A 10,780-nucleotide genomic window follows, 5' to 3' on the forward strand; every position below is an offset into this window, starting at 1 on the left:
ATGAAAGGGAAATCGTGTTTGACAAATTTATTAGTTTTTTGAGGCTGTAACTAGCAGGGTAGATAAAGGGGAAGCAGTGGACATAGTATATTTGGATTTCCAAAAGACATTTGATAAGGTACTACATAAAAAGTTATTACACAAGATAAGGGCTCATAGGGTTGGAGGTAATATAGTAGCATGGATAGAGGATTGGTTAATGGACAGAAAACAGAGAGTAGGGATAAACGGGTCTTTTTCAGGTTGGCAGGCTGTAACTAGTGGGATACCGCAAGGATCAATGCTTGGGCCTCAGCTATATTAATGACCTAGATGAAGGGACCGAGTGTAATGTATCCAAGTTTGCTGACGATACAAAGCTAGGTGGGACAGTAAGCTGTGAGGAGATCACAAAGGGCTGGATTTTACCAGCCCTGAGGAGGCGGGTTTGGAGGCGGGACTGCCGGGAAAATGGCAGAATCTGGGAGCGGGTACCAACCCCGCTCCCAACCCGCCTCTGTGCCATCTTCCCGGGAGGCGGGTCCCCGAGTCGCACAGGGACCCGTCTCCTCGAGGCGGGAATGGGATTAGAGTCAATTAGCAGGTAGTTAACAGGCAGTTTTGAGGCTTATCCCCATTTTACCCCGCAAATGCAGACTTCCCTACAGCTGCGAACCTCGCCAGGGTCAGCGAGGCGAGCAGCGGGTCTACGGGGGTGAGAGGGGTCGAAAAGTCTGCTGTAGAGGTGAGTGATGGGTGCAAGTGTGGAGAGGTGAGTATGTGAGGTAAGTGGATGGAAAGTGTTAGGAAAAGTGTACTTACCTTTGTTTCTTCCTGCAGGCTTCAAGAGTTGGGTATGCGGAGAGTTTTGCACCTCCGCGGCAGAGATAACAGATGGCTGCTGCATTCTCCAATGCAACAACCATCTAAGTTTTGCTAAAGAAAGAGGTTTGATGAATCTTGAATTCAAGAACTCATCAAACAACAGAGAATGTCAGTGTTTGACGGTATGAATGTTGATGGTATGAGGCACGAGTTGGGTAGGATTGATTGGGGAATGTCACTCAAAGGGTTGATGGTGGATAGGCAATGGCAAACATTCAAAGATCGCATGGATGAACTACAGAATTTGTTCATCCCAGTTTGACATAAAAATAAAACAAAAAAGGTGACTCAACCGTGGCTAACAAGGGAAATTAGGGATAGCATAAGATCCAAGGAGAGGACATATAAATTGGCCAGAAAAAGTAGTAAACCTGAGGATTGGGAGCAGTTTAGGATTCAACAAAGGAGGACAAAGGGATTAATTAAGAGGGGGAAAATAGAGTATGAGAGTAAGTTTGCAGGGAACATAAAAACTGACTGTAAAAGCTTTTATAGATATGTGAAGAGAAAAAGTTTGGTGAAGTCAAGCGTAGGTCCCTTGCAGTCAGAATCAGGGGAATTTATAATGGGGAACAAAGAAATGGCTGACCAATTAAATACATATTTTCGTTCTGTCTTCACAAAGGAGGACACAAATAACCTCCCAGAGATGCCAGGGAACATAGGTTCTGATGAAAGGGTGGAACTGAAAGAAATCAGTATTTGTAGGGAAATGGTGTTAGAGAAATTGATGGGATTGAAGGCCGATAAATCCCCAGGGCCTGATAATCTACATCCTAGAGTACTTAAGGAAATGGCCCTAGAAATAGTAGATGCATTGCTGGTCATCTTCCAAAATTCGATAGACTCTGGAACAGTACCCATGGATTGGCGGGCAGCTAATGTTACCCCACTGTTCAAAAAGGGTGGTAGAGAGAAAACGGGGAATTACAGACCGGTAAGCCTGATATCAGTAGTGGGGAAAATGCTAGAGTCCATTATAAAAGATGTAATAGCAGAACACTTGGAAAACAGTGACCAGATCGAACAAAGTCAACATGGATTTACAAAAGGTAAATCATGCTTGACTAATCTACTGGAATTTTTTGAGGATGTAACTGGTCAAATAGATAAGGGAGAACCAGTGGATGTGGTGTATTTGGACTTTCAAAAGGCTTTCGATAAGGTCCCGCATAAGAGATTAGCATGTAAAGTTAAGGCACATGGGATTGGGGGCAAGGTATTGACTTGGATAGAGAACTGGTTGGCAGACAGAAAGCAAAGAGTTGGAATAAACGGCTCTTTTTCCGAGTGGCAGGCAGTGACTAGTGGGGTACCGCAGGGTTTGGTCCTTGGACCCCAGCTATTCACAATATATATTAATGATCAGGACGAGGGAACTAGATGTAATATCTCCAAGTTTGCAGACGACACAAAGCTGGGTCGGCGTGTGTGCTGTGAGGAGGATGCCGAGAAACTCCAGTGTGATTTGGACAGGTTGGGTGATTGGGCAGAAGCATGGCAGATGCAATATATCGTGGATAAATGCGAGGTTATCCACTTTGGTGTCAAAAACAAGAAGGCAGATTATTATCTGAATGGCAATAGATTGGGAGAAGGGGAAGTGCAACGAGACCTGGGCGTCCTTGTGCACCAGTCGCTGAAGGTAAGCATGCAGGTGCAGCAGGCGGTTAAGAAGGCAAATGGTATGTTAGCCTTTGTAGCGAGAGGGTTTGAGTACAGGAACAAGGATGTCTTGCTGCTGTTGTACAGGGCCTTGGTAATTCAATTTCAATTCAATTTCAATTTTATTTGTCACATAGCCAAATACAGCAAGTGAAATCCAGTCAGTGAAATGCTTTTTTCTTAACGAGCCGAGCGCACCAAGCAGCAAAGGACACTTAGCTGCCTGGTACGCACGGAGCCCGCAAGGACGGCAGCCATCTTCATCGGCGCCATCACAATAGTGTCCGCTCTCGCCTCGCTCCGCCTTTCCCGCACTCCTGCCCGACAATCTTCAGCCGCCGTGGTACCGACGTCCCGGGGCCTGCTTCTCCCTGGCTCTCCTTCCACTCAAGACCACATCTTGAGTAGTGTGTGCAGTTTTGGTCGCCTTATCTGAGGAAGGATGTTCTTGCCATGGAAAGAGTGCAGCGAAGATTCACCAGGCTGATACCTGGGATGGCAGGAATGACGTATGAGGAGAGATTGGGTCGATTGGGCTTGTACTCGCTGGAGTTTAGAAGAATGAGAGGGGATCTCATCGAAACTTATATAATTCTAACAGGACTAGACAGACTAGATGCAGGAAGGATGTTCCCGATGGTCGGGGAGTCCAGAACCAGGGGTCACAGTCTAAGGGGTAAGCCATTTAGGACAGAGATGAGGAGGAATTTCTTCACCCAGAGAGTGGTGAACCTGTGGAATTCTCTACCACAGAAGGCAGTAGAGGCCAATTCATTAAATATATTCAAGAAGGAGTTGGATATATTTCTTAAGGCTAAAGGGATCAATGGATATGGGGAGAAAGCAGGGACAGGGTACTGAATTTGGATGATCAGCCATGATCGCATTGAATGGCGGAGCAGGCTCGAGGGCTGAATGGCCTACTCCTGCTCCTATCTTCTATGTTTCTATGTCAAACGATGACAATTCAGCTGTCAAATATTTTTGACAGATGAAACGTCATACGCTGACGTTCTCTGTAACCGGCTTCCCCTTAATTGGCCTGCTAAGCCCGCTGGGCAGGCTTAACAAGGTCAATCAAGGGGAAATAGCGTGGATTGGCCACAAGTCAATGGAGGCGGGACTAAAACCCGACAAGCAGCAGTTCCGCCACCAACGTGCCCCCATTGGCAAAATCCCCCCCATAGAATCTTACAGCACAGAAGGAGGCCATTCAGCCCGTTGTGCTTGTGCTGTCTCTTTGAAAGAGCAGTCGTGCTTAGTCCCAGGTCCCCGCATTTGTACGTAACCCTGTCAGTTCCTCATCCTCAAGTACCCGTCCAACCCCCTTTAAAAATTATTTATGGAATCAGCTTGCACCACCTTTTCAGGTACAGCGTTTCAGATCCCGACAAGCCTCTGAGTGATTTTCTTCCCCCTCATCTCCCCTCTAGATTTTTTTAAAATTTGTTTTTATGCGATGTGGGCGTCGCTGGCAAGGCCAGCATTTATTGCCCATCCCTAGTTGCCCTTGGGAAGGTGGTGGTGAGCCGCATTCTTGAACCGCTGCAGTCCGTGTGGTGATGGTACTCCCAAAGTGCTGTTCGGGAGGGAGTTCCAGGATTTTGACCCAGCGACGATGAAGGATCGGCGATATACTTCTGAGTCTGAATGGTGTGTGACTTGGAGGTGGTGGTGTTCCCATTCGCCTGCTGCCCTTGTCCTTCTAGGTGGAAGAGGTCACGAGTTTGGGAGGTGCATCCGAAGAAACCTTGGTGAGTTGCTACAGTGCATCTTGTAGATGGTACACACTGCAGCCACAGTATGCCGGTGGTGGAGGGAGTGAATGTTTAAGGTGGTGGATGGGGTGCCAATCAAACGGGCTGCTTAATCCTGGATGGTGTCGAGCTCCTTGAGTGTTGTTGGGGCTGCACTCATCCAGGCAAGTGAAGAGTATTCCATCACACTCCTTACTTGTGCCTTGTAGATGGTGGAAAGGCTTTGGGGAGTCAGGAGGTGAGACACTTGCTGCAGAATACCTAGCCTCTGACCTGCTCTTGTTGCTACAGTATTTATATGGTCCAGTTAAGTTTCTGGTCAATGGTGACCCCCAGGAGGTTGATAGTGGGGGATTTGGCGATGATAATGCCGTTGAATGTCAAGGGGAGTTGGTTAGACTCTCACTTGTTGGAGATAGTCATTGCCTGGCACTTCTGTGGCGCGAATGTTACCTGCCACTTATCAGCCCAAGCCTGAACGTCGTCCAGGTCTTGTTGCATGCGGGCATGGACTGCTTCATTATCTGAGGAGTTGTGAATGGCGCTGAACGCTGTGCAGTCATCAGCGAACATCCCCATTTCTGACCTTATGTTGGAGGGAAGGTCATTGATGAAGCAGCTGAAGATGGTTGGGCCTAGGACACTGCCCTGAGGAATTCCTGCAGCGATGTCCTGGGGCTGTGATGATTGACCTTCAACCACCACAACCATCTTCCTTTGTGCTAGGTATGACTCCAGCCAGTGGAGAGTTTTCCCCCTGATTCCCATTGACTTCAGTTTTAATAGGGCTCCTTGATGCCACACTCGGTCAAATGCAGTCACTCTCACCTCACCTCTGGAATTCAATGGAATTTTGGCAATGATTTTAAATCTGTTGTAATGATCAATAACATGTCATTCTATAGTGGACACTAGGTGGAGCCGTAGAGCTGTATATAGCTGCATGTATATAATAAGACTACACTACCCAGCTGTATATATATTAAGACTACATTACCCATGAGGCACTAGGCTACCCACAAGGCAGCAGTCAAGATGGAAGCCTCTACAGATACAGTACCTAGTCCACATGTGCTCAATAAAAGTGTCTAGCAAAAGCGAGCTGTGTTCATAATAAGAATGTCTAGTTATTAATGAACATAAGATCTGTGACCTCTGGTTATTGACCCACTTGCCAGCAGGAATAGTTTTTCTCTCTCTAAACTTATCAAAACATCTCATCATCTTGAAAACCCCTATTAGGTCACCTCTTAACTTTCTCTGTTCCAAGAACAGTCCTAACTTTTCCAACCTTCCAACTTTGTGTGGAAAGTTTTGGTGGAACTATTCAGAAAGGCAGGAAATGATTGTGCTTTGTATTCAAAGTGATCATGCCGCCTGCGCATGCTGTCCTCATGGTCTGTCGCTCTTTCAGTATTTCCTTTTTCAAGTGATTGCTGATGATTTGCTAATGTTTTGATTCATTTCCACCCACCTTGCTCTAGATTCATTGGCTTCTGCATTTAGATTACTTTCACAGGTGATTCTCAACTCCCCACGCCCTCGATATATTCACTAGTCCTGACATTCAGGTTCAGGAACTTCTAAGAAAATATACAGAAAAACATTTCTGCTAATTTCTTTAGCTACTGGTGTTATCCTGCACCTCCACAGGATCTTTCTCCCATCTATAAAACGCGGCAGAGCATCACACTGATTGCCATTTGAACTGTCGGGCAAATTTACTTAACACAACAAGTGAATAAGTAGCAGTGATATATAACATTTACAGTACAAATTACACGAGCTCCTCGAAAGAAAAAGAACATGTTTGCAATCTTTCTACTGAATTATTATTTCTTGAATTAACATTTTATATGTACCGTGGGATAGATTTTCAACTTACCCAGGGGGATAAAACTGTCAGTGCAGGTTTGGCCACAATGGAAATTAAAATTGGGCAGTTTCTGTAACGGGTGACTGACTGATCTGCAATGCCAGTTTTACATTTGGACAGCAAGTTGAAAATCTACCCCACTGTGATGTTGTGCTCTTGTATATCTCAGCACTGTAGGAGCTACACTGACCTGACCTGACCTAACTTAAAGAGGGTGATTTTCACTCAGAAGTCGGGAAGGAGGCGGGACTACAACTGTCGGGGTTGTAGTCCCGCCTCCATTGAGATGCGGCCAATCCATGCGATTTTAACTTGATTGACCTTGTTGAGCCCGCCCATCGAGATGCGGCCAATCCATGCGATTTTAACTTGATTGACCTTGTTGAGCCCACCCAGGCCAATTAAGGACCACCCGGCAACAGGTGACATCACAGACTGAAATTTCATCTGTCAAGGCGTTTTGACAGATGAAATATCAGTGTTTCACAGCTGTTTGAAGCGGTCAAACACTGACAGTCTTACTTCTAACCTGAGTCCTTCTACACAGACTCAGTTAGACATCTCTCCGGCACAGAAAGCTGAAGGCTGTCACTTTTGACAGTTCGCAGCCATTCTGCTTTCTGTGCCGGCTGGATGATGGACTCCCGAAACCTAGAGGAAGGAAGGCTTTAAAGGTAAGTACAGGTAATTTAAACTTCTTTACACACTTTAGACACACCAAACACACTTACCTTTGCACTCATGCACCCATCACTCACCTGAACACCGACATCTCGACCCCTCCAAGTCCTTGAACCCGACGGCCCGACTCCTCTAACTTGGCGTGGTTTGGAGCCGTCAAGAATCCCACACTTCAAGCTTTAAAATAGGGATTAGGCTAAAAACTGCCTGTTAACTACCTGTTAATAGGCAGTTAATTGTCACTAATCCCTTCCTGCCTCGGGTAGGCGGGTCCTAGTGCGGGGTGGGTACCCGCCTCCTTTGAAACTTACGTGGAGGCGGGATGGTGTTGGGACCCCCAAATTCGGGACTTTAACCCCCGCACGCCTCCAATCCCGACTCCACGGGTCAGTTACAATCGAGCCCAAAGTTTCCAAACTGATTCCATCTAATTTGAACAATTTGACTAACTTGCATGCTGCTGAAACAGTTGCTCGGGCTCTTTGTAATGAGCTGACGTCTCATTTGAAAAAGGAGCTGTCAGTTGTAACTGAACCAATCACAGCGTTATTTATGTTTGAATTATGTGGTTTGGCTCCTCCCTCAAGCCTGTAATTTTGATGACAATCAACAAAACCTCAGCATTTGTGTTGATTTAGGCTGGGACGTGAATTTTACCTGCAGCTGTGTTTTAAACTTTGTGTGTATTATGACTGGATTTAACGGGGGGGGGGGGTGGCGGTGTGTGTGTGTGTGTGTGTGTGTGTGTGTGTGTGTTGATCAAAGCCAACACATACAGATTGGGCTTGGCTTTGATGCTTCCATAGCTGGATTAACCCATCAACACTTGACAGTCTAGGCTGTCTCCAGTGTTAGCCGTGGCTCAGTGGGTAGCACTCTCACTTCTGAGCCAGAGGTTTGTGGGTTCACTGTCCCACTCCAGGGACTTGAGCACAAAAATATAGGCTGACACTCCAGTGCAGTGCTGAGGGAGTGCTGTACTATTGGAGATGCTGTCTTTTGGATGAGACGTTAAACCGAGGCCCCGTCTGCCCTCTCAGGTGGACTATTTTGAAGAAGAGCAGGGGAGTTATCCCTGGTGTCCTGGCCAATATTTATCCCTCAATCAACATCTCAAAAAACAGATTATCTGGTCATTATCACATTGTACTGTTTGTGGGAGCTTGCTGTGTGAAGTTTGGTTGCCACGTTTCCTACATTACAACAGTGACTACACTTCAAAAGTAATTCATTGGCTGTAAAGCACTTTGGAACATCCTGAGGTTGTATAAGGTGCTGTATAAATGCCCTTCTTTCTTTCTTTTCTGTCAAAGTGTATGTGGCTTTAACTGTTTGCCAAATGAGTCTATATTTGGCAGCACGGTGGCATAGTGGCTAGCACTGTTGCCTCACAGCGCCAGGGACCCGGGTTCGAATCTGGCCTCGGGTGACTGTCTGTGTGGAGTTTGCACATTCTCCCCGTGTTTGCGTGGGTTTCCTCCGGGTGCTCCGGTTTCCTCCCACAGTCCAAAGATGTGCGGGTTAGGTTGATTGGCTATGATAAATTGACCCTTAGTGTTAGGGGGATTAAATACGTGGGGTTACGGGGATAGAGTGGGATATGTGTTGGTGTAGGGGTTACGGGGATCGGGTGGGATATGTGTCGGTGCAGGCTCGATGGGCCGAAATGGCCTCTATGTGCACTGTGGGGTTTCTGTGATTTCTGTGATTTGCCTCGATTAGTAAAATGAAGCATCACTTTAACTGTGCTGGGACTAGTTCTGTTACAAAAAATTTTTATGCCATTCCTATTTGCTTGATATTTTTCCTGCAGATGATTTAAAGGACTAAAATGATACCATGCAATCTATACTGCAGTATTAACCTGGTTTCATTTGACAACATGCTAGAGAAAGATTATATCCCGTGTATATACCAATACAGCGAAGTTCAGAGGCCCTGATGATTGGTTTTCTGCACTTCATTATACAGTACTGTACTTTCACAGTTGAATGGTCTTTTGGAATCCACTCCAGTTCTTGGACCTGTTCGCTTCATTAGCACCTGTTAATAACCTCAGTCTTTTTATCGCAAGCTGGTGAGCTGGCTTTTCAGCGGATAAGTTCCTGAAAACTCTCTCACTGGTTTCATCATGTTTACTGGGAATGCTCATTCCAAGACATTGAGTCTTTTCATCCTGCAGCAGACATGCTTTCCAGTAAATTGCGTAAAAAAAAAATGATATTAATGGCAATGGTGGTGTTTCTGGGCTTTATTTCAAATGAGTGTAGAGTGTTTCGGGAATGTCTGCAACTCATCTGTTTGATTCCTCAATAAACTTGTTCACTTTGTTTTAAATAAAGATTTTTAATCTTTAATTAGAATGTGCATTTTTTGTTCAGCGCATTGTGTTCTGTAATAGAAACATTCCTTCCATTAATTTTAATCAATTATATTCCGTTTTTTTTTGTCGGCTACAGCCGTCTTGGTGATTGGCATGTTACGTTCGCAGAACCATTTGTAATTTGTAGAACAAGTGTCAGCTGTGGCTCAGTGGGTCGCACTCTCTCGCCTCTGAGTCAGAAGGCTGTGGGTTCATGGCCCCACTCCAGAGACTTGAGCACAAAAATCTGGGCTGACACTCCAGCGCTGCACTGTCGGAAGTGCCGTCTTTCGGATCAGACGTTCTACCGAGGCCCCGTCTGCCCTCTCGGGTGGCCGTAAAAGATCCCGGGAGCACTATTTCGAAGAAGAGCAGGGGGAGTTCTCCCCGGTGTCCTGGGGCCAATATTTACTCCTCAAGCAACGTCTCTACACCAGATCAACCGGTCATTATCGCAGTGCTGTTTGTGGGATCTTGCTGTGCACACGTTGGTTGACACGTTTCCCTACATTACAGCAGTTCATTGGCTGTAAAGTGCTTTGGGACGTCCTGAAGTTGTGAATGGTGCACCGTAAATCCAAGAACTTTCTTTCACTTTAGGAAGTGCTTCTGCAGCAGCAGCTGAGGTCCTGGATTTTGTGTAAAAAGGGGCAATGTCCTCAACGGCCTGGATAACATTCTTTAAAAATGTGTGCCCACAAGGTTGTGCACAGTTACTTTTTAAGGTGTGATTCACAACTGTCTTTTTTAAATGTCAAAACTTCCCCAATGGCTGCAGGAACGTACTTTAGATTGGCGAACACAAAGCTGCTTTGCTGCTTTATATGGGTGGCTGAGCAACATGTCTTCTCAGCGGCCAGAAATCATGGCAGTCCCAATGACGAGTCCAATTCTGTTTATATTGGCCCAGTAATTCCTGTCGGGGGCTTGCCGCGCGTGCAAGCCCCCGATGTGCACTTACCCTGCGCGCCGACATCTGAAACCTGGCCCGCAGTGGATTTCCTGTAAGTGGCCAGGTTCTGATGTCGGCGTGCTGTGCTAACCTGACCCAGCGGCGTAGTTAGTGCGATGTGCCGGCTGGGATCAGGTGAGCACTGTTCAGCCAATCAGGGGAGGGGAAACTTCATTCATAAGTTTGATAGTAAAGACTGTCAAACTCATGAAAAGTACAGGCACCCCAAAACACTACTTAAACTTTAAATAAAATTTTAAAAAGCATCCCAATAATTAAATTAACCATGAATAACTTTAAAAAACTATTTTAAACAATTAATCAAATTTTTGAAAAAAATTAATTTTTAAAAAATAGGGTCTAAAACTAAACTTACCTTACTGTAGATTCTTTAAAAATAATAAACCTGTGGAAAAAAAAATTCTAAATTGTACTAAAAGACCACTTACCTGTAAAACTAAGTACTTACGTGTGGTTTTTCAATGCGTAAAAACCGGAGGCCTTTACACACGCGCAAATCTGTAAAAATACAGGAAATCCAAGTCGCACGCGCTGCCCGATACCGCGCATGCGTTCAGCCTCTTAACCCCTTGGGTCAGAGGACAGGAAATGCCGGTTTTCAG

At 45.7% G+C, this 10,780-nt stretch overlaps 1 protein-coding gene across 5 annotated transcripts in view; it reads left to right on the top strand.

The window, feature by feature from the left end:
* The window catches only part of rassf4a (Ras association domain family member 4a), a 299,271-nt gene that overhangs the window by 127,546 nt on the left and 160,945 nt on the right, over window positions 1–10,780 (top strand). The window lies entirely within an intron of this gene.

The sequence above is a fragment of the Somniosus microcephalus genome, chromosome 29, assembly GCF_052327205.1.
Source record: "Somniosus microcephalus isolate GS21.2 chromosome 29, FLI_Smic_1.0, whole genome shotgun sequence".
NCBI classification, from domain to species: domain Eukaryota; kingdom Metazoa; phylum Chordata; class Chondrichthyes; order Squaliformes; family Somniosidae; genus Somniosus; species Somniosus microcephalus.